Source organism: Nanorana parkeri, unplaced genomic scaffold (assembly GCF_000935625.1).
Source record: "Nanorana parkeri isolate BGI_ZX_2015 unplaced genomic scaffold, ASM93562v1 scaffold360, whole genome shotgun sequence".
Classification (NCBI taxonomy): domain Eukaryota; kingdom Metazoa; phylum Chordata; class Amphibia; order Anura; family Dicroglossidae; genus Nanorana; species Nanorana parkeri.
In genome coordinates, this window is record NW_017306628.1 from 595,269 (window position 1) to 620,613 (window position 25,345).

General features: G+C 45.7%; 1 protein-coding gene across 1 annotated transcript in view; it reads right to left on the minus strand.

Moving 5' to 3' along the window:
• The window catches only part of GPR63 (G protein-coupled receptor 63), a 34,889-nt gene extending 20,207 nt beyond the window's left edge, over positions 1–14,682 (minus strand). The window contains exon 1 of the mRNA XM_018558808.1: positions 14,540–14,682. The gene's annotated coding sequence lies outside the window, so the exon portion shown is untranslated. The remainder of the gene's footprint in view (positions 1–14,539) is intronic.
• Between the last annotated feature and the right edge of the window lie 10,663 nt (positions 14,683–25,345).

Genomic DNA, 25,345 nt, shown 5'->3' on the forward strand with positions numbered 1-25,345 from the left:
ATTTTCTAACATGCTATAATATAATATATATATATATATATATATATAATATAACCATAACCATTTTTTTTAAATATCCTGTCCCCATTATTGCTCAATTCTGAACTCTGGGATAAGCAAATATTGTCTGCATACAAGAGCCGTGCGTATCCTTACTGAAATCTTGGTGTGACCTGTGTGTTTCTTCCAGATCAGTGCAATCATCCAGCGTTGGACTTGGAGCTGTAATAAAGACCAGTCCCTGCAGTTCTCTCTTCTTGTGCAGGGTGATTGGTCTTGTCTCCGCCCCCCTTGTAGTTTTCTGCAGGCAGCCGGTAGTGGGTGGATCTTCTGGGCCCCCATCACAGCTCTGCTCTCTACAAAGGCTGTGTACAGCACAGTGATGACGTCACCGCTATTTTTACAAGGCAACATCTAGGCTTGCAAAGGCACTTGGTGCACACAAAGTGGCTTTCCATCTTTTTGTGGCTACTAAGGAATATAGTGAAAGTGATGTTTTTGTGCCTGGAGCTCAGCTTTAGGGCTCATACACACAGACATAAACACAGGTGTGTGGACAGAGACAAATTCTATACTTTGAGGTGCCCGGGAGCCCTAGCTGCTGCATTTTTCTGTCCATAGGATTGTATGGACAGAATATGCTGTATGCGGGTATACATGTGTAAATGCAAGTACCAGCATTAGATGCGTGCAAGTTCCTGAACGTGGAATCATTGATCATTGCGTTTACGGCTTATACCTGCGTACAACGTAATCTATTTATAAAATCTTGTGGACGGGGAAAACAACAGCAGCCGGATGCTGCAAATACAGGCACATTTTACACTTTAAGCATCCGTGTGCATGAACCTTTAAAGCAGATCTGTGGAAATGTTCAAAAGTTAACCTTTGCAGTGGGGCTACCCCTGCACTGAAAGGCATGTAAAGGGCGCAAAGACGTGTGTGTGTGTGGGAGTGTGTGAGTGGGTGCTAAATAAGGAAAGATGTTACTTACATTGTCCGAGGGCTGAAGAAGAGACGGCCTCTGGTGAAGATCGAGGGGTTGAGGAGAAGAGCCTTGGCTGAGTGGGTGTTCGGCAATGAGAACCCGTCCACACAAGCGGGTGACTGGAGACGGAAAGAAAGAGGGGAGCCGGAGGTCCGTCCGTGTCACTGCTGTGTCTGCAGGAGGTGGACTGAGTGGGACTCGGCGGCTTCCGGTCGGCTACTGCAGACGTGACTGGGGCAGTAGGAACTGCTCTGTGGGTGGTGGAGTCCTATGCCTGTCAGAGTGTGGAGAAGGACGGCATGTGGAATGCCGACCAGCAGCGGTGGAGGGACATGGTGCCGGTGACAGTTGTCGGCGACAAATTACCTGGCGGGGTTGAGGGCAGTGGGAGCAACGCGTTTCGAGATTTAACCTCTTTCTCAAGCTCACAAGAAGTGTTATTCACATGGCGGGAAATTGGCTGATTTTTTTAAAAAAGGCGAGTGGGCAGAACCCATGACTGGGTGCCCATTTGAATGTTGGAGGGCAGGGATATTAAATGTGTAGAACGTTTAAATAATGGTTGAGATCTCTATTTCCTCATTTAGTCCTGCTGGAGCAAGAGTATTGAGCAGATAGATCCAGAAGGTTTCTTGTCTGCACAACCTCTGAAACCGTTCGGTTGGGAGAAATGCTTTGGAATATGCTTATGGCAAAGACATTTAAGTCTTGGATTCGTTTGCCATGTTTTAGAGCAAAATGTCTGGGGACACTGACCAAAATCACCATCCGCAGGCTACCCCTGCACTGCAAGGATAACTTTGTTTTGGTCCAGGGATTAGAATCAAGAAGATACACTCGCGCAATCCTCGATTCTGTGGCAGTGACCGCTCACCTCTCTCTCCCATCCAGCTGTGGTATGTCCCCCAGCATCCTCATGTTTAATGCAAGTGAATGGACCTTGTATAGATGGGATGACCTTAGAGGGGTTAGAATACCGGAGCCCGGGGACCAGTAAAGCTGTGGGACCAAGGATCAGGTAAGTATATTTTCTGTATTTGAGCCCCCAGACCAAACCGAGCAGTTAACCCTTGCAGTGGGGCTATCCCCACTTTGGTCTAGTTCAGGGGTAGGAAACCTTGGCTCTCCAGCTGTGCTGAAACTACAAATTCCATCATGCTTCTGCCTCTTGGAGTCATGCCTGTGGCTTGCAATGCCTTATGGGATTTGTAGTTTCAGCACAGCTGGAGAGCCAAGGTTGCCTACCCCTGGCCTAATTAATGGAATAAAGAACAATCAATCACTCGATCCTGCAGCAGGGACTTCTCACTTCTCTCCCCTCTGCTCCGTCCCTCGGCATGAAGTCTAATGCATGTGAATAGACCTTACATAGATGTGATGACATCAGAAGGGGGGGGGGAGGGGGGGGGGGGCTGTGGGGACCAGTCTAGCAGCCATGTGGGATCAAGGATCAGATGAGCATATTTTCTTTATTTGAGCCCCCAGACCAAACTGAGCAATTAACCCTTGCAGCGGGGCTAGAAGGGTTGAAAAATCTTTTGAGAATCTTGGAGTTCCTCTTTAATGCTTACACATGGAGTGATCAGATCAAAGCCATTTCTTCCTTGCCTATGAGCGAGCAACCACACAGCATATAAGGCAGATCTTTTGGACAAGCCCTTTTTCGGAGGTTGACTGGCAAACGCTGTGACTCCATACACACAAATCACATAGCACAATCGCTCCAGAAGCCATAATCGTAATCATCGACCATCAATCTGGTATCTTGTCCGCCTTTACACTGACCAACCAATCACTGCCAACACAGATTAGACTGGTGGTGACAGTATTGAAATTATGTAGTATACAGGGCTTCAACAACTAATCGACTATTGAAAAAGTTGTCAACGTTTTCAATCATCGATTAATCAGCTTCTGATTAGTTGGCCCTGTTCACGGCTCCACACACACTGCGCGCCGCACCTCCACCACACGCTCGCCGCTGCCAGAGCCGCCCGCATCCACACCTCCTAACGCTCACCGCCTGCCCACATCCACGATCGGCACAGGGACGCGGGGAGAAGTAAGGAGGAGCAGGTGTAGGGGGATGACAGCCGCTATAGACCGGCCCGATCTCAGAAGCAAGTTGCTGGAAGACTGCTCATGTAAGCCTGCACTTTCCCACACATGGTGCTCTATAATGTATTGATTTTATTTTTTATCCGATTAACCCATTAATCGAACTTAATAATCGGCTAACTGATTTTGAAAATAATTGTTAGCTGCAGCTCTAGTAGTATATAAGCAGCATTGTTTTTGTATTCTGGTCAAGTAACCATGCACCATCCTAACCCCCTCCGACATGCTACAGTTATCAATAATGGTAATGTCTTCCCCAGGACCCCATGCAGAAGAAATACACACCCTATATTCAGCATCTGTAAGCATTGGAAGGACACTACATGGCAGTCATGGGAAAGCACTGGATTCCTCTCCCCTGACACCCATTGACCTGTACAAGAGGGGGGGCGGAAGAGATCTTCCCATTGCTAGTAGCCTGGCTCTCCCGGTGCATGCAGCTATTGTGTACTGACCTGGCATCCCTCTGTTATCAGACATCAGCTTGCATGGAGTCCGGGCACATCTGTACCCCGCCAGTGCTGACTGCTCGGCACCATCACTGCAGGAGCGCAGTACAAAAGCGCCGCACGCGTTGTGATGTGAATGGGACGCGAGTAGGAAGCACCTCGCCAGCAGCTGCATTGAGAGACGAGGCTGACCTACAGTGTGAACCACGCCCCCCGGCGGCCCCTATTGGCTGTCCCACTAAGAGAACGTAAAGGCTCACTGCACAGCTGGCTGAGAGTGTAACCTAGCCCGGTATGTGTGTGTGTGTGTGTGGCGGGAGAGCGCCATAGACTGCCGTTCACTGTCATCAGTATGGCGAGGTCTATAGTGGCTACTGCGTCCATTCACACACAGTGCAGGGGTCCTCTCATGAGGCTGCAATACCGAATGATGAATATGTATTAGTACTGTCATTACTTGGGTCATAATTAAAGCGACTCTGTTCATTATTCAAACCCATTGACACAGAAGCTCCCTGTAATACAGGGGTGGGCAAGTAATTATTTCGGGGGGGCCACATGGGAAACTGGGATCGCTTAGGAGGGCCTTAAGCAATGCACCGACTATGTTACAGCTCGGCAGGTGCGTTGCATTGCCATTCATTTGAATGGCACCCCAAATGCACCCTCCTGGCAGCGATGCGATCGACCGCACCACAACGCACAATACCGTGCATGGCAATTTGAAAAAAGTGCATGCAACACACACCTGCCGCATTGCTTGCAGTGGATGTACAAGCCTTAAATGAGCACAGGCAGTCAGCCCATGTGCAGGACAGGGATAGACAAAGGGCCTGATACGACCCATGGGCCATAAAATGCCCGGCTGTAAAAGAAGGCTCTTAGCTCCTGTGCACGTGACTATGTGCCAAAGCGTGCGCCTCTAGTGTGTTCACGAAAACAGTAAAAACGCATGACACAATTGCTGTGCCATTGGTTAATAGCACCCCAAAAGAGGCCGGTAAAATGCCTATCTTTGCTCACAGCCTCACACGTTGATGCGTGTAGAAGATGCCTGGTAAAAAAAAGCATGACGCTCGCAGCTCAGACTGCTGCATGAGCCACACATGTTGCAAGTGTGAATGGGGGCTCACTCCTGAGCTTTGTTGCACCTTTTTGCACACTTGTACATGCGTTTTTCAGCTTCAGGGCTCGTTCACACCATATGTGGTGACTGGCGTTTTCCAGTGAGTGAGCAACACAAGTCAACGCTAGGGCAGATGGGGAACAATTGTTTTCTATGTTTCCTGTTTGCACCACAACGCGGGTGTGACATTCACTGCGAAAAAATGTAGACATGGCTGTACTTTTTCACAGCGCACTGGACCGCACTGCATTTCTGTACACTCCAAAAAAGTAACACAAATTAAGTGGTTTGATGTGCGGATACAGTGCGTCACACCGCCTCCTCCTACTAACTTGCATCCCCGTGACTGAAACAAAAATGCTCAGGACTTGTTCACACTAGCGGGCAGGCTGGTGTGAACAAGCCCTAAGCGTTTTTGTTTCAGTCACTGGGATGCTAGTAGCTGAAAGAGGAGAAGACTGTTAGCTATGAAATCACATGAAATAAACGCACATCATGAGGCTCTCCCAATAAAGTGTATGGGTCCAAAAACCGTGTGATTCTGCCCTAAAGACGCTAATGTGCTATAAGCCATACAACACTCAGGTGTGAAGGGGCACCATTAAATATACTGGCAATCTTCATGTTGGGCATGGTCATGCTTCAGCAAACACACAACAAATCACTCAGATGTGACGGTCCCCAAAGCTAAAGTTTAGGGACATAACTTACATCCTCCCTTGTAAAGTGACATGTAGATGCACAGCTTTGACTAACAGCGCCACCCTAGTGCTAGCGGCCACCAGCACCATGGAAATAAATGGCGCCAATCTAGGGAGGGTGGCATCAGTGCAGAAAGGTACGGAAGTCTGCTATTGTCCAGGCCTACTCTGTGACTCTGATGTGAAGGGGGGCTCCTAGTGAGAAATGGTGGGACTGAAGTGAAAAGAGGGGCTTCTGATGGAAGTGGGCTGTTGATGTAAAGGAGACTCTGATGTGAAGGGGTACTCTGATGTGAAGGCGGGCCCCTAATGTAAAGAGAGGCTTCTGATATGAAAAGGGGACTCGAATGTGAAAGAGAAAACCTCACTTTGTTTTTGGTGGGGCCGGCCTTTGAAATCCATACCAGAGTCAATCTCAGATAAGGGTCTGCTATGGATCTTACAAGATAAACAATGTATCAGTCCTTTGTGGGTATAGCACCATGGACAGCCGCCATCCCTATACAGATTATACTGGGAGCTCTACCCTGTGAGCTGCTGAAGATTGTGCGCCATAAAAAACCATGCCCGTCATTGTGTAACTCATTCTATTAATAACGTACATGTGGCACTGTACAACTGTACATATTTACAGAAAGAGAAAGGAGAACGGTTTAAATTCCATTGCTAGCTGCACTCTCAGAACTCATCACGCTAATAAGCAGGATACTGTTCTATAATGAAACACTGTTCAAATCACTAAATATAACCCACTAGCACAATTTAAAGTCAAACTCCAGGAAATATAAAAATGAACCCTTGCTGTGGGGCTACTGGCACTGCAAGGGTTAACTCCTCATTTTGGTCTAGGAATTAAAATAAAGAAAAATATACTCACCTGATTCTTGCTCCTTCCAGGCTGCTAAAACGGTCCCTGCAGCCTCTCTCTCCCTCTGCTCTGGTGATGAAATGTCCCTCAGCGTCCTCACCTCCAATACAAATCACAGGTTCTTACTCTGCCGGAGCGGAGGGGGGAGAGAGGCTGCGGGGACTGGTCTAACAGCCAAGGTTCGCGTGAGTATTTGTTATTTGTGACCCCAGGCGAAAACAAGCACTTAACCCTTGCAGTGTGGGGGTAGCCCTACTTCATGGGTTAAGATTTCTTCTGCCCGGAGTTCTTCTTTAGAATTTGAGAAGTAGACGTGCCAACATAGCAAATGATCAGATGTTTGGTATCTGAAACCTACACACATTATGCTCCTGTAACCACTCTACACATTATAGCATGCTGGCTGAAAGCACAGCTCATGCAGGAGCAGACCAGAGAAAGTTTCTGTTGCATTATGTAAGCCAAGCTTTCTTTAGGGGTGTGCAAACCCGTCCATACACATTAGATGGCCTCTGAAAGAAATGATGCAACTATATGAGTTCATGTGTGTTATTGAAAATCTTCTTACCTTTATGTAAATTAGGGAAAATGCAAAAAAAAAATAGAGCATTCTTGTGACTATAATCTCAAATATTATGTTTATTCATCAGAGCAATCAATGACTGTTCAGGTTCTACTGAGCTGGAGAGAGCTCTGTGTATACAGAATTTACCAAAGCTTTCTAAGAGAGTAACCTTGGCCCAACCACTTCTGCAGACATAGACCAAAATGGACCACAAAGACCCTTAACAAAGGGAATTAGCAACCCAGAAACTTTTCACTGAAAGGCAGCACAAGCACAAACTGATACACTTCATTTATAGAAAAGCACCATCCGGATCCTCTGAGGAACATCCGGGGAACCCAAAATCGGTAAGAAGGAATTTCAAATATGGACCAGCTTCCTGGTTGCAGGCTCCCACCTGACTCTTTCCATTAGTTAGACCAGATTTTCTCAACAAGGGTGCCTTTAGGCTTTGTCAGGGGTGCCTTTTTCGCACAACTCATGCATTTCTATGGTGCAGGCGGGGCAACCACCATGGAAATGCAGGATGCTAATCCATAGTGGGCTGCATGCAGGACCTCCTCCAGCAGTCAGAAGAAGGCAGAAGTCCATCTCCATCCAGATCTTTTCCACATCCCACCCTCTGTCATGTTGCAGCCACAGTGTGGTAATGATTATAAAGTAGGACTCCTGATGTGATGTGTAGGGGACGTTGATGTGAGGGGGGATCCTGGTGTAAAATGGAAGGACTCTGATGTAAAGGAGGGAAACTCCACAGCTTTTTTTGCTTTTCTGTGGGGTACTTCATTAAACTCATTTAAGTTTTAGAATTGGGTGCCTTGAGAATTTAAAGGGTGCCATGATTGCAAAAAAGGTTGAGAAATGCAGAGTTAGACTGCACATCATAGTGGGCCAGTAGTAAGTTGTATTAGGTGAAAACTGCGGGCTGAAAAGCTGGTATTTGTTTCTGTTATAAAGCAAACCAGGATTTCGGCATTCATTGGTGCCCAACAGTGGGTCAGAGGCAACATGGCACTTTACCATTTGTTTTTTTCTCATAGGTAAATATTTACCACACCAAAGTTGCAACAAGCAGAATTATTTTTTTTTTAAGCTTCACTCAGGAGGACCATTAAATTAGAATCTTGGCAGTTGGGTTTGACATTCTCCAATTGCCATGAAGACTAGAAGAATGTACTCGGCTAAGTGGCTCGGGACACACATGGACAGTCAGTCAGGTGAGGTCGCTTGTCAATTTATGTTCTTTTGCCCAGCGGGAAGAATGCCACCCCAACAAGGCCTAGTATGTATATATTCGGTATCCAGCGTCCATGTGATTCTTCTGCAAAAGTGCAATTTTAGTTTATGGATATTTGACAGGCCTATGCTGATGGAATCTGTAAATAAATGTAGTGCTGCAGCTATTATTTTCATAATCGATTAGTTAGCCGATTATTAACTTCGATTAATCGGATAAAATAAAAAATATCGCACAGGAACAGAGGGCATTTCAGTACCGCGCGTTCCAGTGCAGGCGATCACACTGCGGACAGGTGGTGCATTTGGGATCCATTGAAATGTATGGCAACGCAACGCACCTCCTGCAGCAAAATTTGTCAGGCCGAAACTTTTCCCACCTTTTATTTATATACATACATTAAAAAGATATGTATATATCTTTTTAATAATTGTATGCATTATATTAGACATTTTAATTAGGTTCATGGATGTAAAATAATGTGAGTTGTAAAAATAAGCCAATATAATAAACAAAACAACCTTTTATTTAACCACTTTCAGGCCGTCTATAGACGGATTGACGGCAGCCCGTTAAAGTGGTTAAAACAAGAACACGGCTGCTGCTGCTGCAGCCGAGTTCTTGGCACTGCTTTTAACAGCAGGCGATGGATGTTAATGTACAAGCAATCCAGCATCTGTACAGGCGCCGGATCGTTTGTACCGTGCGGCGGCGCCCCCCCCCGCCACGGCCGCTGTTGTCTTCCCCGGGCACCGCTGTCCCCTGCCCCCCACGAGCAAACACACGTCGGTGCGTCTACGTGCTAAAAGGACAATTGCGCTACACATGTTGCATGTCGCCGTGAACGTCACAGTGAGAGCAATAATTCTAGGCTGTCAATCACTGTTAGCACTAAACTGATGAGCGGTAAAAGTGTTTAAAATGTACCCTATGGGAAATTTGAGGTATTTACTTTTTTTTTGCGGCTTCACGGGCGAACGCAATTTTAAGGCTTGGCATGTTTGGTATCTATTTACCCGGCGTATGCAACTATTCGATGATGAGAAATGTTGGTAACGATTCTCATCATCGATTTTAATCGAATAGTTGTTACAGCTCTAAATAAATGACAATAGGGGGCAGCTTTCTGGTTTTTAAGCTAATGAACCTGTTGGATCACTTTATGGGTCTAAAGTTGGCCATATACCTATAGATTTTCTGCAGATTTTCTATAGTCAGATGAAAAAAGTGCAACAGATTCCTCCATTTACTGTACGCTAAACTGTGTGGATGGAGGAATCTCCCACTGGGCCAAGCTTCAGTATCTTACTAGTCCGTCCCGCTGGCTCTCAAAACACCTGAACAATCTGATAGGATGCATTGTTCAGGTATTTTGAGAGCCATTGTATAGGTGTATGGCCAGCTTTAGACAAGGGTGGACAAATTATTATGAAATTCAAAAGCAGACTGTCCAATCCAAAAGCCAGAAGGATTTTTTAGCGGAGCCAGCTCCATTGACAACAACTAGAGAATAACTCAAAAGTTGGGCACCGGCTATCATTTTTAAGGTGTTGTGGCTACCTGGCTTCAGGGATTTGTCCAGCCCTGGTCTAAGGCGATATTTATTGTGTCTTACATATTAAAAAAAGGTCATCAATCTTATATGAGCCACCTATAGTCAGATTTTGTTTTCTATTTAATTGATTGGATCAGCAAAATTTACCAACCGTGTCGTGTAAGCAACTGCCTAACTGGATAGAATCAGGGCCCGTTGTTTAGGTAGGACATCACAGTGCAGAGTTGTTGGTAAATGTTCTTTATCTGACAAATCAGATCTGAAACAAAACTCAGTGGGGGGAATTTATCAAAACAGGAGCAGTCAAAATCTGCAGCAAATTTGCATTGCAACCAATCAGCTTCTGTGTCTCATTTTCAAATCTCAGCAGAGCAAACTGGAGAGACGCTGATTGGTTGCCATAGACAACTGCTCCAGATCCTCTCTGCTCCAGTTTTGATAAATCCCCCCCAGTGTGTAGCAAGTAATTACAAAATTTTATCATTTAAGACACCAGGCCTCACTGGAAACAAAAACAGGTTGTAAATTGGGTTCCACCCAGCCTTAGGCTGGGCACACACCTTACAACCATCGCAAGACTTTTGTCTTGCGATAGTTGTAAGGTACTTAAACAAACGTACGATCTGCCTATCTTGCATAGGCAGATCGTACTTGCGATGATCGCAAGCCACGCCCCCTGAGGGGCGGGCTTCCGATGACCGCAATGCCGAACGGGCAGTGTGCGCTTGCGCACACCGGCCCGTACGGCTGTTATCGTACGGACATGCCACAAACCCGCCGAACATCGTACGATGCTCGGCGGGTTTTCGAACATGTCCGTAAGTTTAAAGTTGTGCGACCTTACAGTAGTAGAGGTCGCACGGCTTCCACACACCTTACGATAATCGTACGATCGCGGGATTTCCCGCGATTATCGTACGATTATCGTAAGGTGTGTGGGGACCTTTAGGCTCACGTTCATGTTATAGCATGACCACACAATCTAAGTACCATTTACTAAAACCACCCAAACTTTCCAATCCATTTGTATTGGTCAAGATGGCATTTGCACTACATCCTTGTTGGTACAGCTAAAGAAGATTGTACAATCAGATTGTAATGTGTATGGCGAACCTTAAAGTTACCCATCTCAAGATCACAATGGTTCCATCACATGGTACATGGTGTAACCCTTGAACATTTTGATAGACAAAACATATTATATAAGAGACTGAGAAGTGTTGGCAAAAGCAACCAGGTTCCACCTGTCATTTCTCCACTGCAGGTAATACAAGATTAACCCATTCTGAGTGGATTCTAGGGGGTTAAAGCCTTATTTTTCATTTGTACACTTATGAAACAACCACCATTTGAGGGGATTATCTACAGCAGTGGTTGTCAACTTACATGAGGCATCTGTGGCCCCTGACAACTCCAAAGAACCTTACATAATATTCAGTATACGATAGAATACGGTCAGGGACTTCAGACATACTAGAGGAGACATTCAGAGACTGCAGACATGGAACAGGGGGTGGCTGGAGACTACAGACACAATACAGGAGTTGGTCAGAGACTGAGGACACGCTACACAAGACTGCTAGGCTAGAGATCACTGTCAGTAAAGCCTCTTTACAAATGAATGCTTCCACTACTGACTGCTAGGGTCTGGGGCCACACAGCAAGTAGCAATGGCCCGCATGTTGCCATCAGGCTGTAGGTTGGGCACCAGGGATCCACAGATGCACACGTGTCAAATCCATAGGGGCACAATATAATGATCAGTGCTTCTCTCTTGTGGATAGATTATTCTAACCACCTGCAGTGTTGCAATTTCTGATTCTGCTCAAATATTTATTAACCACTTGAAGACCGGGGTGTTAAACCCGCTTCCTGGCCAGGCCATTTTTCAGTATTCAGCGCTGCAGTACTTTGACATTTATTCCGTCATGCAACGCTGTACTGAAATGAATTTTATACAATTTTTTGGGGACAAATCGAGGTTTCTTTTGGCACTATTTAATCACCCCTGGGGTTTTTATTTTTTACTATATAAACAAAAAAAGTACAGAAAATGTTGAAAAAAAAACTGTTTTCCTATGAAATGTTATAAAACATTTATTATCACCCCCATTTTTTGATAAATTTAAAAGACGGGGTCATGTTGGGTAAATAGACACCAAACATGTCGAGCTTTAAAACTGCGTGTGCCCGGCGGTATCGGGCCGCTCCCAAGGACAGGGATCGTTCCTGGGATGCTCATTTGTGAATGCGGGCTTAATTAGGGAACGACCCTAATACTCCCTTCTCTATGGGAGTATGCAGCCTTACGCTCACCTGAACTGCACGTCCGTGCGGGTGTCCGTACTTGTATGCCGACAGGACTTCGGTCTGCATCTGAGCAGGGACACCTGCAGCCGTACGGCTGGTGCAGCGTAGCGCGGCGCATACTCCCATAAAGAAGGACATGCTGCTGCATACAAAATCACACACAGCACCTGTCCTTCCCGGAAGCGACCCGATACGGCCGTGCACGCAGCACCGATCTGTACGGGCCGGCCGTTTCTCGTGTGAATGAGGGCCAACTCTCTCTCCGACGTTCGTGGCAATATGTAACATGGGCGAAATTGTCGTTTTTGCACTAAGGCGCACCCAACACATGTTTGCGTGTGTATGTAGAGGCAGGGGAAAGTTTTTTGTGTTTAAAAAAAAATAAATGTATATGTGATTTGATTTTTGATTTTTTGACACTTTATTGCTATCACATAGGGAGCTGTGATAGCCAATTTACGTGACAGGTCATCTTTATGGAGACATCAGGGGACTCTAAGACCCCTAATGTTCCCTAGGGACCCCCAAAGAAGCTGATGAAGCAGAGATCTGCTTCACCAGCTTCTCCCCGGTATCTGTAGCCAGGAATGACAGCTGAATGTGGAAGTGATGTAATATGCATCACTTCCTGCATTCTGACACCAGAGAGGAGATCAAAGGGAGATCGTGTCCTGGGCCCGCACCGGGCACAGTGGATCTCGGGGGCTGCACAAAATACAAGTGATCAGGCGTCTCTTCAGACGCCGGAGCGCTTGTATTTAAACAGCCATCGCAGGCTGTTTACATTTAACTTAGTTTTACCACTCGTACGCGCGCTGAGCGCCGCGCACGAGTGGGGGCAGGGAAGGACGTTTTGAAACGCCCACCCATATCTACAAGGCTCCCGTATGGCCTTTTAGGTACAGCCAATGGACAGGAGGTGGTTAAAGAACTCGGGGCATGTAAAAAAATTAACCCTTGCAGTGGGGCTACCCCTGCACTACAAGGTCAAGTGCTCGTTTTGGTCTAGGCAGTAGCGTCACAAGGGGGGAGCGGGGGGTGCGGCCCGCACCCGGGTGCCACCATAATGACTTAGTCATTTTGGTGTCACCACCCTCTGAAAAGTCGGGCGCTCGGTCATGGACCGAAACTCGGTTACCGCTCCGGGTGTCACCCAGCCTCGGGACGCCCCTGGGTCTAGGGTCTTAAATTAAAAAAAGATATGCTCACCCGATCCTCAGTTCCACCTAGGCTGGTCCCGGCAGCTTCTTCTCCCCAGGGCTCCGGCAGTCTAAGGATCTGTGACATCATGACGTCCATTCACTTGCATTGGACATGAGGACGCCGAGACACATTTCACAGCCGGGGCTGAGGGGGAGAGTGGTGAGCAGTTACTGTCGTGGGACTGAGGATCGGGTGATTCTTCTTTATTTTAGACCCTAGACCTAAATGAGCACTTAACCGTTGCAGTGCAGGGGTAGCCCCACTGCAAGGGTTATGTTTTTACATGGCTAGAGTTCTTCTTTAAAGCCTATCACTAGTTGGAACCCCCACACATACTGCAAGGGTTGACGGCTCATTAATGTTTAGGGTAGCTGTGCAAAGGACTTTACCTGATCCCCGCTCCACAGGTTCTAAAACCGGCACCCGTAGCCTCTTCATGGCTCCGCTCCAGCAATTGGAGGCCCGCTGATGTCATCACATACAATGGAGGGTTCACAGGCCAGTCCACGAGCTGATAGAAAGGCGAGCGCCAACTTGGGGGAGTGGGGATCAGGTAAGTAAAAGTCCTTTACACAGGTCCTCTAGACATTAATGAACAGTTAACCCTTGCAGTGCTGGGGTAACCCCACTGCAAGGGAAGTTTTATTTTTCTATCCGGAGAAAGGCTTTAAACGAATCCCATGGTGTTCATCAAAGGATGTCACCAGCACACCATGATCTTTGTGTAATCAGCAAAAGTCCATTTATTGACAAACAATTGCCATTCAAATGCAAGCACTTTCGGGGCCGCACAGGGTCCCCTTTATCAGGTTCAGAAAGATCCCATGGTGGTCAGCGAAACATCATTTCACCTCACTAAGAACTTTCAGCTCCTATCGACACTTTGCATTTTCAGGCAATTTTAATGCTTTTTTTTAAAGCATTTTTTTTCACGTGTTTTTCATGTTTGAGCCTTTTTGTTTTAGCCAACGGAAAGCTAGCTACTAGGAGGAGGAGATAATTGTTAGGCATGCAATTGTGCATCTTTCATGCACTTCTATTAAAATCTATGGTTCCAAAAACGCACAATTCTGGCCGGAAAAAAGCTCATGTACTTTTTCGAACGACAAGCGTCTCAACGCTCCGCTGTGAATGGGTACCACTGAAAATAATGGGATTCTTCATGATTTTGGGAAACGCTCATTTGTGATTGCGGGCTTAATTAGGGAACGATCCCAATAATGAAGAAGACTGTGTTCAGATCCCGAACAAATATTGTGAATTGAGTTTATCAATGCTTTTATGTCTTGTTAGTAAGATTGTCATCTAGAGGGAAGGATTGTGCACTGTGTGATCGCTGATAGTGAAGGTGTTAAAGAGGGGGCGTTAGCACAGTCAGTACTCAGTGTATGCCATAGGAATGGTGGAGGAGCCACTAACCTGGAATCGGGGGTCTTCTGAGCCAGCACTTACAGGGGTAGGAGGATGAGTGAGTATGCCAGGCTCCCTCCTCCACTAGGTACTCTCCTGTACACACTCTTCATGCTGATCATACTCTCCGTCCATTCAGTATGAACCCAGCACAAAGGACACATCCCGTTCCGGCCATCGCATCGATCAACTCCCCATGTCACGGATACACCGTGATCGATCACACGACAGCTATCTGATCAGCAGCGATCCATTCCCAGCCCAGACACAGCGGCAGTGAAAGAGATCCTCCCTGGCAGCAGCTGCATTAAAGCCCGGCCTCCCGTGCACGCCCCCGCCCACTGCACCCCCATTGGCTCTCCGTGTAACAGAAAGTGAAGCCTATAGACTTCTGGATATAGACTGCTGTCTGGATAGGGAACAATGAGATGCAGCTTCTTAACCATGGCAGTCATCTACAACTGGAGGGAGGGAGGGAGGAAGGGGTATGCTGCACACAAAACTGCAGACAAAGTTTGTATTGGAATAATAATAAAAAAAATTGTTACAATAGAATAAAGAAAAACAAAGGGATGGGGATTAAAGACTGCAGCAGACAGCTGCCCAAATCACTTGTAGCAAACTGCAAATGCGGTGCACCTCTATGCCTATGTTTTTGGGGTCCTCTGCTCCTCTGGGGGACCCAGGAGCACAACAGGATGGAGAGCAGGAGCAGATTGAGGAACGTCCATTCCCCGATCTGCTCTGTGATCAACCAAGCAGAGAGCTATGTGCCCTCCGTGCTTCCCATTTCAGAGCTGTCAGAAGCCGGATGAAAGTGATACTAAACTCAGGAGTTAAACCTCAAAAATGCATTCAAGTACTTTAACTATCAACAAAAAATGTATGTTTGTGTATGACTCAGCTATAGATCCTCAAATCATCTCTGAATACATGGGGAAGAAAAGTAGCCACCCTCCAGAAGTGTCAGCGTGAATGTAGAGATGATTTGATGCTCTACAGCCGAGTGACACATAAATAAGATACATTTTTGTTAATAAATAAGGTACTTGAATGCATTTTAAGATTTAGGTCTTGAATTTAGTATCACTTTAGGTGCCAGTTACACAGGTGTTCAAGCACATTCCTGTGCTTGATAGTCTGTATTGGAGGGCAGGAGAGACATGAGGGGTCTAATAGACCTCTAATGTCTCCATAAAGAGAACCTGTCACTTCCAAATGCTATCACATATGGGCTTGTTAGGCCCTTTGTAATAGCTACAAAGTTAAGTGAAAAAAAAATGTTTAAAAAAAATAATGAAATAAACACAAATTGTAAAAAAATTAAAACCGACCCTGGCTCCCCACCATCTGAATGCAAATGAATACGCACATGCACATGTATGTAAACGATGATTGCACTACACATGTTGCGTATTGCCACAAAGTGAAAGCACTGGTTACTGGTAAGTAAAAAAATGTTTATACCCCAACAACTGAATGAAGTGTCGGGGCAGTGAATTAAAGGTGAGTATTGCTTCTGAGGATAAGGGGGAATAAGCAAACCTAATGCTTTTCCCCCCTAAGCAAATCACAGGTTTGCTTTGAAGTCCAACTATTGCATCCTTTTTGTACCTTGCCCTCATGATGAATCTTTAAAGCAGATATTGTACAGTAAGTATGCTAATAAATAATATCCTTTTTATTTCTAAAGCTTCATATATGAAATGAAAGAGCTGTTTTTTCTTTGTTTGGGTCCTTGGTGCAGGTCACATTTTGGAATTTCTTGCAAATGATGATCTCATAAGTGCTAAAAGGGCTGTGATCTATGCATGAGGCAACAGGGTAACGTGTACACCTCCTATTGTAAATTAACAGGATCAGTTCACCCACTTGGTGAACCGGAGAGAGACCCATTTCTCAGTTCATGTAGAGCTACTCATGTATAAGGAGTCTGCACTGCACTTGACACTAAACTCAGTATTTGAATAATAGCTAGGGTACTTGAATGTATTTTTAAGATTCAAATCCTGAGTTAAGTGTCACTTTAACTCCTGAGTTTAGTGTTACCTTAACTTAGGCTGACCATATGTACTGTTTTAAATGGGATAGTACCAATAGCTCTACATTTTCCCCCCGTCCCGTCGTTTCTTTAAAAAAAATCAATTTTGTCCCTTGTTTTGCTTTGAGTCTGGGCGCCTCCTTAATGAGCCTGGCTGATCACATTGATATAAATGTTAAGATGACCGCAACTGCTGCCAGCCTTAACTTCTACATCCTTGCGGCCAGCCGGTCTCATTAAGGAGGCGCACAGAGCATACTCCTAAGTCTCCGCCGGCGCTCATGCTTCCTCCACGTCAGCACTGACTGGGAGGAAGTTACGTATAGGCGCACAGAGCACACTCTGCACCTATATGTATTCTCCTGCCACCGTGCGGCATTCTGCCGAGCAGAATGCCGCACGGTGGCATTCGGCTATTCACTCACTGCCATTTGGCCCCTATAAGAATAGGGGCGAATGGCAGCGAGTGAACTGCCGGAGCTTCGGCTCGGCCAATCCAGATGTTGGATCAGCTGAGTCGAACTCCTTCTGCACTTCGGCTCAGTCAATCATGCAGAGCATGTTCGGCTGACTGAAGGCAGTTGATGTATGGCTGATTTTAGCCGATGTACGGCTGAAATCAGCCGTACAAGCCAGAAGTGAATAGCCGAACAGCGTTCGGCTCACTTCACTTTGGCTCGGTTATTCACTCGGCTGCCTTCGGCGGCTTCGTGAATAACCCTGTTTTATTACTATGTTGAATTACTTCAATGGATCATTTTTATTTATTTTTTGTTAAATATAGGAGCTGTCAAAAATGGTCTCTTTCTTGTTCAATTAAATAAATTTTTCAAAAGTTTGGTCTGTTTATTTATTTTTTATTCAACTCTTTAGTGAATAAGTAGGGGTAAAAACTACTCCTTACTCATTCACAAAGGGGGGGGGGGGGGCATCTGGGGGACCCCTTTCTGAAAAAGGGTTCCCAGATGCAGATGACCCACCCTGCTATCAGACCTCCACAACCTCCGGGCCAGGGTTGTGGGTGAAGAGGCCCTTGTCCTTGTCCTCATCACCATGGGGACAAGGTGCTTTTGAGGGGGCCCCCTCAAGCAAAGCACCCTCCCCATGTTGAGGGCATGTGGCCTCGTATGACATAGGGAGGTGTAGGTGCTCACTCCATCTCCCCTTTTCCTGCCCTGCCAGACGAGTGCCCGAATGAAGGGTCTAGTCTTGAATTTTAGGGGCCCCAACTTTTTTATTTTTTTTGGCCTTAGGGTCCCCCTTAAAATTCCTACTGGACCTAAAGGGTCTTGTATGACTTTTAGGGGAGGTCTACCTTTTTTTATTTTAATTTTTTTACCTCGGGTGTCCCCCTATCATAACTACCAGACTGAAAGGGTCTGGTATCAATTGGGGGGAACACGACGCTTTTCTTTTTTTCTGTCACTTTTGCTGAAACGAAAATTTTGGGAAATACTACCTGAAATAAACAGAAATTCGAATTCACCTGAATCCCCTGAAAAGAATTGACTTTCGGTCCAGTATCCCGAAAAACGAAAAATCTGTTACGAACCGAAATGAAACAAACCAAATTTTTTGCTGGCTTACATGCCCATAAATTAGTATCCAAGTGAGTGAAAAAAACTGCATGCAGCATGCACATCACCTTGCTATAGACACAATTCAGCAAACACATGACCCTTGCATGAGATCAGATTTTTCTATTCTCCCTTGCAATCTCTTGTCTGGTATTTATCATGTCTTGCATATACTGTATAGATTTAGTAGAACAGACCTATTAATCTTTTTTGCAACTAGGTCTCATAATATTTGTAAACAAAACATTGAAGATGTTGTTGCACAGAAGTGCCAGGTGATGAAATGTTTGCTCTGGGATTAATGTAATTATGCTAATAACATCCCATATGGAGCCACCTGGCATATGATCATTCTCTGTTTGGATGTGATCGCTTATGTGAGGGTAGAAAAGGACACAATCTAAGTAGGATTCCTAAAATAAATGGAAAAGCTTGTTTTGGGAAAAAAATAAAATAAATAAACTTATGTGTATGAGTGTTTTCCACAATGTTCAACAAAAATTAGAGGCCATACTTCCTGTTATATGAAGAAAACAACACTCATACTGCACTACCAGACCAGATTTATTGGTTGCCACTTGCACTCATACTGCTTTCAACATTCCAAATAGCAATCCTCCAAATATGCTTCTTTCTTTCTGTAATCAGAGACTCATTTGTAGGACTTTTGAACAATCCCGAGTGAAATAAACCACCCATGAGGGTGTTAGTCCATACCCCTTAACCAAGATGAATTTCTATTTTGTATTGAAGAATACTAAACTCATAAAAGGCTGCTTATTAATTAATTAAATGTATTAGCTAATATATAAGCAACCATTTCTTATCCAGATAATATATGACTGTATTTTTCAAAGTACATGTAACAAAACTGTATATACTGTATTGACCATAACAACATGATTCTTCATCTCATACTTGTGTAGGGCAATGTATTAATCTAATTGTTGCTTTGGATAGCAGAGAGAGTCCTCCTTTAGACAAACTGATTAATTCAGACCATTTTTGTAAGTCTACTGCTTACACCATTCACTGTAATAAGTATAACACCTAATATGGTATTCTACTTAGAGATGTAAGTAGGGATGCCATAGAGCCCAAACATTTTCCCGTGCTCATTTGTTAGTCCATTCCCCTTGGGACTGAGGAACAGGCATGAGTGAAACATTCCAATTTTCTTGTCATTGGTTCTAGTAAATTGGACTAAGAACATCTACCTGTGAATGACAGATTTCACCAAAATTAGGTTTTACGGTGTTTCCAGGGTGTTCCATGGTATGGTGTTGCCTAAGGCTCCTTTTTAATTTTCCAACATTCTGCACCATTTGCCGCTTTAGACACTGTTTTTTTTAAGGGAGTGGGGAGGGTTGGAGTGTTGCAGGGTGAGTCACTGTTAAGTGATGACATTTAATTTCTTTGCGTGGTATTGGTATTAGTGAGCACAGTGACAGCAGCAACAGCTACCAGTATTGTTGGTGACAATGAATCAAGTGATGACAATGTAGCGTACCCAACAGATCAGTTACAGAGTGTAGAAGTCAACATCATTGTAGCCAGTGCCATTTAGTCCAAGAATGACAGTGGTGTGCACCAGACAAGCTGTCCTAACCCCCACAACACATCAGATTAATTGTTGGATTCACTATCACAAGACACTCAGAAATATGCCTCTTCAAAAGCAGAATTTGTCCTTTATTTTTTTTTCATAATCAAATTTTATTCATTTTCGAAAGGTATACAGACATACAACGAAACGTATACATTGAACACAATTACATGACAATTACATGACAATTACATGACCATCAGACGTGTTCAAGCTCAACCCTTCTATGCCCCATAGTCCACGGGCCAGCTGCAGGTCATTGTGCATACTTATAGCAAGTTTAACCATATCACTAGGCGTTGCCCAGCGCATGAGGATGATCCAGTCGTATGTTCAGGACGAGGCTTGGCAATGAGCCTGTATAAAATAACATATAGAGCATAACTTATAAAGACATTTCCCTTTCAGGGACTCTGTCTCAAGCTTGTACTGAAGAGCATTCCTATGGCCTGGAAACAGAGGTCCGGTGGTCCGAAAAAACCTACAAGAGGAAGACAGAAGAAGTGGTAGGGAGAAAGGACTAGGGGAAGGAAAAGAAAAGAAGAGAGCCTAGTAAAAGCATAGGAATGAAAAGAAGCTAGGTGAAAAGGACCTGTACAGAGGTGGGAGAGATGGGGCATCAACCAAGCTAACATATTAATTCCAATCTTTCAAAGGAAAGATCCAATCCATACTGATAGGTTGCAAAGTGATATATTATATATGAGCTCATGTCAGGGTTCTGTAATCCTCCGAGTCAAGAAACAACAGCCATGGTCTCCATCTTTCCATAAAAATGGTGTGGCGATCAGAACGTTGAGCTATCAGTTCCTCTGACCTCATCATTGAGCACATTTCCGCAGAAAATTCCTGGATTGAGGGGGTAGCTGTCGAGTTCCAATATCTAGGAATCAAGGCCCTCATAGCATTCATAAAAAAGCAAAGCAGGGATTTTTTATACTAGAGATGGAGCCTGGGAGTATAGACAGTAGGGCCACCTGAGGGGTCAGGATAAGATTCACAGCTGTCACCTTGGCATATACATGCGAGACTCTTTGCCAAAGCGGCTCGATCAATTGGCAGCTCCACCACATATGCGTCATAGTGCCAACAGCATTCTGGCATCTCCAGCAGAGGTCGGAATTTCCTGGGTCAATTTGGTGAAGCCTGACCGGAGAACAATACCAGCGGGACAGAAGCTTAAAGTTACGTTCCTGTGCCGAAGAAGCCATGCATAGTTAGTGAGTAAGGCATAAACATTTTGCACGGTCAGCTTCTGAAATAGTCACACCTAGCTCCCCTTCCCAAGCTGAGAAATAGTACAAGGAGTGTCGTTGATCAGAGGAAAGCAATAGGCTATACAAAAGAGAGACCATATGTGTGGGGGTGGGTTCGGAGGTGCACAATTGTTCAAAAGCCGTTAATGGGCGGTAAAGTTGGTTTTGTCTAGCTATGACCAGCACAAAATGTCTTAATTGTAGGAACGAATACCAGTATCTAGAGGGAGGGTTCTCAGCACCTAATATTTGAGAAAGGGACAACATCCCCCCATTTCTAAGACATTGGTTAATGTATGAGGGATCCGTAGATCGCCATCTTAAAAAGGTGTGAGTCCCACATCCCGGGACGAAGGATGGATTACCCATTACAGGCGTCAGGGGCCCATAGGGTGTGGAGAGATCAAAGGCCACCCTAAGTGATTTCCAAGCTTTCAACACCGCCAGTAGGAAAAAAGGGAGAGTAGAAAAGCTCGGAAGAAGGGAAAATGGAAGCCAGTGGAGGCTTGTTAAGGGAAGTAATGTAAGGTCACTCTCAAGCCCAGCCCAAAGGCAGGGGTCTTGTGTGTTGAACCATTCTACAATATGTGATAGCTGAGAGGCTTTATAATACATATCCAGGTCAGGAAGAGCGAGACCCCCACTCTCCCTCCTCCTGACCAGGATGTCATATCGAAGTCTAGATTTTTCCCCCCTCCAAACATAGCGCAACATTGCCGACTTTAGCCTACAAAAAAATACACGCGGAAGGGATAAGGGGACAGTCTGAAATAAATAGAGGCACCGAGGCAACAGATTCATCTTAAATAGGGCTATCCTGCCAAACCATGTATGATGGAGGTTCCGCCAAGAATGAAGCGTCTCTTCCATATCTTTTAGGAGGGGGGTGTAGTTAAGTGTGTAGAGGTGCGCTAAATCAGAGGGAATAAAGACCCCCAGATACTTAATATGGTCCGTTTTCCACGTGAAAGGAAAAGAACTACGCAAAGATGCGCTATCCGAGAGAGGCAGGGAGACATCTAGTAGTTCACTCTTCTGTAAGTTCACTCGATAATTAGATAGATCCTCAAAGGCGGTAAATTCCCGCATTAAGGAGGGGATGCCCACCGTCGGTGTGGAGAGGTAAAGTAGCATGTCATCTGCGTAGAGTCCCATCTTGTGGACTTGGGAGCCGACTCGAAGGCCTTGGATAGAATCATTAGCCCGAATCAGTGGCGGAACTACCGCCGGTGCAGGCGGTGCGGGAGCCCGGGGCCTCAGGCTCTGGGGGGGGCCCAAGCAAGATGCCGGCCGCCGGATCAGTATCCAGCGCCCACCCGCTGGGTGCTGCTCTGTGTCCCAGCGGGGAGGAGAGAAAGTGACAGCCGGCCGAGCGCTGCCAAAGGAGAGCGCTGTGTTTGTGGGTTTATGGGGGAGGGGCCCAAAAAAAATCTTGCACCAGTGCCCTTTGTTCCTTAGCTCCGCCACTGGCCCGAATCGCATTAGCTAGGCGTTCCATGACAAGGATATACAGCAGCGGAGATAGAGGGCATCCCTGCCTGGTGCCGTTGTGGGTCCGGAATGGTGGAGATAGTAACCTGTTAACCCTTACACTGGCATAGGGCCCCACATACAGTGCCATTACTCTGTCCACAAATTCCAACGGGAAACCCCCTTGTAGCAGTGACTGTCTAAGGAAGACCCAGTTGACCCTATCGAACGCCTTCTCGGCGTCCACCGAGAAGAGGCAAAGGGGAATTTTATGGGTCCGGGTATAATGTATCAGGGTAATAGTCTTTATGGTGTTGTCTTTGGTGCTGCAGTGGGGCACAAAGCCCACCTGTTCTTTGTGAATCAAGGAGGGAATATATGCAGACAAACGGGTCGCTAGTATCTTAGCATACAACTTTACGTCGATGTTAATCAATGAAATAGGGCGGTAGTTGTTACAATGGGTTAAATCCTTCCCAGGTTTGGGCAACACCACTATGTGAGCCTCTAGAGATTGTCGAGGAAAGGGGCACGCTGGAGAAATCGTATTGAAGTAGTGTGATAATGGAGCTGTTAGCACATCCCCAAACTGCTTGTAGAATTTGGCGGTTAGGCCGCCCAGACCCGGACTATTACCAGAGGGAAGTGCCTTAATAGTCCGAAGGATTTCTGCTTAGCGTCCGCCTGTAGGGGAGGGAGTTATGATCCAAATAGGATTGCAATCTAGCTGCACCGTCCACGCCATGCGGATCCTCACAATGGGAGGGAATATTGTATAGTGAGGTAAAGAAGTCGCAGAACTCAGCCGCGATTTGCTCAGAGCTGTGGACAACCCCCTGTTGAGCAGAATTAAGCTTAGGGACATACGTAACCGCCCTCTGTGTGCAGATGGATTTGGCCAGCAGCCTACCCCTTTTATCGCCTTGTTCATAAAAAATACTTTTAACCCTGTCTCTATGAGAAAGATATTTTGTGTCCAACAGTCTACGGATCTCCAAGCGCACCTTGGTCAAATCTTGTGACAATGAAGGGGACGATGAGCCCTTATGTGCCGTTTCTAAGGATGCCAACTGGGACAGTAGAGCCGCAAGAGTTGCACCCCGTTCTTTCTTTATACGAGATCCGTGTTTAATAAAAACCCCTCGGAGGGTGGCCTTCAGAGCCTCCCACTGGATAGGGGCCAAAGTAGGGTCCCCAGCATGGTCAGATACAAAGTGGGAAATGGTGGATGTCACCTCTGCCTTACATACAGCATCTAAGAGAAGATTCTCGTTTAGTTTCCACGAGAACGGGAGTCTCAGGGCACCCGGGATCCGAAGGGAAAGAAAGACAGGTCAGACCAAATTTGGGCTCCGATAGCTTTGGAGGGGGGTGTCTGTCCTCCTGATCGTCAATCTGAAGGCTCAGGGTCTGCACCGCACGGTGTTGCTCCCCCACGACTTCCTGGAGCTGCTTCACCGTCACAGACAGGGATGTGGTCGTGCCCTCCAACTCATCTAGACACTGATGAAATCCCGCCAGGCTTTCCCGCAGTTCCGCCATGTCATTGCGGTGTGCTGCTTCGAACCGCGCATACATGACCTCTAGCTCTGACTTTGTCGGCAAGAGGGAGAAGTAGCGTTGCAGCGTATCCTCCTCGTGTGGAGTGGACAGGCCCTCTCTGATGTACGAGGAGTCAGAGCTCGACCGACGAGCCCGCTGGTGCGGAGGAGTGGCATCAGAGTCCACCGCGTCCCCGTCCGCCCGTTCCGGGAGGGGGCCAGCGTCAGGTAGGCCTGAAGTCTTGAAAAAAGGCTCCGATGGACGTTTTGGGAGTCTGAGGTGGAGCCCGGGCTGGGGTCTGGGACCCCTTCTTGCTATTCCTCACCATGAGGTAAAAATTAAGAGGGATGGAGGGTGTCTCTGAGGGTTTCTCTCGGGCGGGTTGCTCTTACAACATGCGGCCGGTCCCCCGCCATGCGCAAGCCACGCCCCCCAGAATTTGTCCTTTCTTATAGTGCTCTTTACCTTTAATGTAGAAAATAGTCCAGAAGGTTAAATTCTATTTCAAAATGATTGGAAAGTGGAGAATGATAAATGTAGATTTTGTTCTCTCTCCCTGGCCTTTTGTATGTTGGGTGGATAGAACACAGGAGTTTATCTCTGTTGTGCCCAATCTCCCCTCCTCTTCTTCTTGCTAACATTTTGAAATTTAGCAATAGTGACATGTCACAGAAACACAAACTTGTCTTGAGCTTTAAATAATAAAAAAACACAGGCTCAAATAGGGACAGTTTTAGGAAAACAAAAATTTATAAAATAACAGATGCAGTGAGCTAAGCAGAAATTCATCGAAACAACCCTAAGGTTGAATATATTTGACATCAGCACTATGGACAGAGCATAATTTACTGCTTTTTTACCATTTTGAGCCAGTATGAACTTAAAGCATGTCTAAGGCATTATTCCACCGGGCAATGGCTCCAGAAGGCAATATTGCATTGTGTTGCCCGAAACAGCATCATTATTCGTTTCATGAAAAAAAATGAATGAAAAGGTTTTTCCCTTTTAATTCATTCCCTTTTTCCCTTTTCATTTGTTTGGTCCAAAATTATTTGTATGCTGTGTCTAAGTGTCTCTGCTGTGTCACATGTCTCATAACTAATTGTTGATATATGAGTCATGTCTTGTCTTACTGGTCAGGAAGGAAAAGAGTTATGTTCATATCTGCATCCCCAGCAATTTCTGTTATACAGTCTTTTCCATTGGTGACCAAATACAGTATGTGCAGCATTAACTAGTGGTACAGCCTCTTCATACTGAAAGGATGGCAGGTAATGCCATTATATATATAGATCTATATATATATGTATATATAGATCTATA